Source organism: Condylura cristata, unplaced genomic scaffold (genome assembly GCF_000260355.1).
Source record: "Condylura cristata isolate star-nosed mole 26May11 unplaced genomic scaffold, ConCri1.0 scaffold00014, whole genome shotgun sequence".
In the NCBI taxonomy this organism is placed as follows: Eukaryota; Metazoa; Chordata; class Mammalia; order Eulipotyphla; family Talpidae; genus Condylura; species Condylura cristata.
In genome coordinates this window covers 51,659,076-51,662,870 of record NW_004567115.1, presented here as the reverse complement: position 1 = coordinate 51,662,870, position 3,795 = coordinate 51,659,076, and positions in this window count along the sequence as shown.

Here is a 3,795-nt window from a genome sequence, read left to right as displayed (position 1 = left end):
CCCGGCGTTCTGCTCGCGTCCTCCTGCGGTCCGGCTCCTCGGCAGTGGCCACGCTCGCCCTCCACAGCCACCCTCACAGCCCAGGTGCTCACACCAGCACACGCCCACACCCGTGCTCCACGTCAGGCGCGTGCCCACGCCCCCACTCCCGCGCGCCCCCGGCATCATTGGCACCATCCAGGCAGCAGGTGGTGGCCACAGGCTACGGGGCCGAAAGCCTGCCAGTCCGCTTCCCTGTGGTCACACCGCGATGGCCTGTCTGGATCAGTCTTTTCCGAGAGGCCAGTTCATCCTGGGCCCGGGTGGGAGGGTGTTGGGGCAGGGCCAGCCCCCGGCCCTCTGGCAGCCCCTGGACCGAGGACTCTGAACGCCGCCGCCGTGGCTCCCCAGGCCAAGGTAGGAAGTCATGGAAAGCAAACTTAGGACAGGGGGCGTGGCCGGGGGGGGCGGGTGAGGCCAGAGAGGGCCCCGAATCGGCCGGCCTGAGCTGGAGGACAGTGGCCACCAGGGCAGGGCCGCCCGGTCCAGGAGGGAGGAAGGTGAGACGCCCTGGACGGGGCGTGGCGCCAAAAGCCCGCCCGCGCTGGACAGGCGTCATGTCCTCCGAGGTGCGAGTCTTAGCGCCATGAAGCTGGTGGTGGAGCGGGGAGGTTGCCCTTTGGCCTTTCCTCCAGCAGAGAGAGCCTTTGCTTGGTCCAGCCCCACCCCGACCTCTAAGAAAGCCTCTGACGGAATCCAGGGGTCCCCCGCCCTGTGCCCAGCCCCCCTTCAGGCTCTTCTCTCCAGCTGCTTCCGTGGCCTCCCTGACTGCAGCTTCTGGTTGTGCTTGACCGACAGGAAACCAAGCTGGAGTCTGAGGGCCTGGAGGAGAGAGAAATTGGGGTGTTGCCCTTTGGGGGCCTTTCTGCCCTACAGGGTTCCTTACTGAGAGCAGACGGTTGCGGACCCAGCTCGAGCCCAACCTGGCGCCTTACCTCCCCTCGCCATGTCCGGGGCCACGCCCCTGGCGAGGGCACTGGGATGCCCCCGGGCCTCCGGCCGGGCCTACCGTCGACACACTGGAGCCCGGCTCCCGTTAGAGGTCAGAGTGCGGCAGGTTCTCGACACCCCGGGGCTTGTGTCTTGGCCCCAAGAGAGCAGGATCTGCAGCCCCGGGAATCTGACCAGTGCACGTTTCTGCTGAGTCAGAAATGGGCCCGGTGTCCTGCCTCATCCCCCCCGCCGCCCCGCTTGCTGTCCACTCACGCAGTGGGGGCGTCAGCCCCCCGTGGGCCCTGGGGGGATGCTCAGGTGGCTTTCCCATTATGCTTTTCGTGAAGCTGAGCCATGCACTCCTCAGCCCTGTGGGAGACCCACGCGCACACGTGTGCTCTGATGTTGGAGTCTGCTGCCCGGCCGCTTAAAAAGTCGACCCCTTCATCCACCTCTTGCTCAGTCGAAGTTTAATGGAGAAATATCTTTAAAACAACCCGCCAAGAACAGCTCTCTTACAAACGAGTCATGGCAGTGACGAGTCCGGCCCCTGGGGAGTCTTGTCCTTCCACCTGCCCCCCGAGAGGGAAGAGGTGGGCGAGAACGGGAAGGGGGGCTGGCCGGTGACGTGAGCGGGAGGAGTTACAAAAATACACTCTGATGTAGCAACGGGGTCGTCGTGAAACATGCCGGGGAGACGGGTTGCAGCCGAAGGGCAGGTCGCGCCCGGGGTGGAGGCCGGCGGCCGCCCCCTCTGCCTGGGGGAGCAGGCCGGATTCCTGGCGGCAGGTCTGGGGCTGGAGACATGCTGTGTGGGGTCACCTGGGGAGACAGAGATGGTCACAAGGCAGCCACGGAGCGCTGGCCCTTCCGCGAGCGTCCGGCGTCAGTCCCCCAGCAGCCACGAGGGGACCGGCCCGCGGGCCGGGTCAGAGGGCCGAGGCTGGGGCAGCAGAGACAGCACAGTGTGGCCACGGGCTGCTTTATGATGTCCCAGTCGCAGACGGCCACCCCTGCGGCGGGGCCCCCACAGCTGGCCCGACGGCTGAGGCGCGAGGGGCTGGACCGGCCAGTTTGGTGTGATTTCACCCGATGGTGTTTGGACCACACCGGCTTCTAATGACGGTCACACGTCTCCGGCTCTCCCTGCCATAGGGAGGCGTGACCCAAGTGCGGGGCCAGGGAAGGGGCGTACTGAGATTGGAGGTGCCTTTCCACAGCCCTGCACCCCAAGTGCCCTCCTCAACCTAGGTGTCAGTCTACTCGCTGAGCAGGGCCCTTCAGCCCATCCTGGTGTTGGGTGGCCCGTGGCCTCCAGCCCCCTAGAGAGGGAGCAGCTCAGAATCCAGGACAGCTCCGGCAGGGGGGCCCCCCCAGCAGGGAGGCATCTCCAGCGAGTCTGGGGCTGGGGAGGGGGGCGGCGTGCGTACGTGAACAGAGGTGAGATTCAAGCCACCTGCTATAGACCCACAAAGACGGTGCCGTGGACCCAGTCACACGGAAAGTGGAAACAGAAACAAGATGGCGGCCAAAGTGGACGAGGGCGGACCTGGGACAGCCCGGAAGCTGGTTTCTGCTTCCAGAGCTGCCTCAGAGAACGCCACGTCTGGAGCAGAAGCTGGCTGCCGGCTTTCCAGTGGGAAAGGAAAAAACCAGTTGCCTGAATAGGGGCTCAAGTAAGCTTTTTGTTTTGATAAAGTGAGTGCTGCGAATGTGACTGATTTTGAACCGCCCTCCAGTAAAGAAGACGGTGGCTGATCAGGATGGCACCCGAGCCTCATGCCCCTTTAGAGACCGTCTTTAAAGCCCCAAAGAATTCGGCCCATGCCCCTCCTGGAAGGTTTGCTGCGGTGCTGTGCGGCTCAGGCTGGGGAGCAGCGGGGTGCTGGCTAGGGCTGCCGGAGGTGACGTCAGAGCCAAGCAGGTGACCTCGGCCTTTGGAGGGGACTCATTCTGCCCAAGTAGACTCGCAGGCTTCTCCCAGCTTAACACAGCCCTATGGTGCCAGGCCTGCTGCAGCTGAGCCTGCCTTCTGCACGGGCGCGGCTCCCGGTGAGCTGCCGGGCGGCACAACTGTCTCCACCGCTGGAGGAAAATCGCGGCTGGCCTGGCTGCTCTTCACGTGCAGCGAGCAGCAAGCACACGCTGCTGCCTGCCTGTCAGGGGAGGTGGGAAATGCTGTCAAGAGGCAGAGATGATGCCCGCTGGGTAGTTCTGCTGGTGCAAGTTTCTAGACTTATTTCGGGAGAGATTCCACACGCTCCAGAGAGTCATATTCTAGATTGAATCGAGGCATGGATGTTTGGTGGTTGGGGTTTCCCTAGATGCTCAGAAAATTCCACTGTGCTCATTCCTAACGTCAGGTATTGTGAGCGTGATGAGTGGGTCGATGGGCTGGGGTAGCTGAGTGTGCCTCAGCGATGACTGCCCAAGAAATTAGGGTCCTTGCTGTTACCCTAATGTATGGTGTGCATTGCAGGTCCCTGTTGAAGCAGGCAGGTGGGGAAGAAAAGGCCAGAAGACAGCAGAGAGGCCAAACTAAAACAGAGAGAGGGCACAGGTGCCCCCTGGGGAGGAGACAGGGAGGGGAGCACCTGTCCCAACAGCAGCCGGGCCGCCGGGCCCCTGTGGCAGGTCCTGCCCGCTGGCAGTGCCCAACCCCCAAGGCCCAGGCTGATGAGCGGAGTGAAGGCAAGAGAGGCAGAAACGATGAGGCGTGGCCCTGACGGGCCTGTGCAAGATGAGTGGTTTCTATGAGGTCCAGTCAGCTGGCGTAGAGGGGCAGGGGAGGCCGGGGTGGACGCGAGCTGGGACAGCAAAACC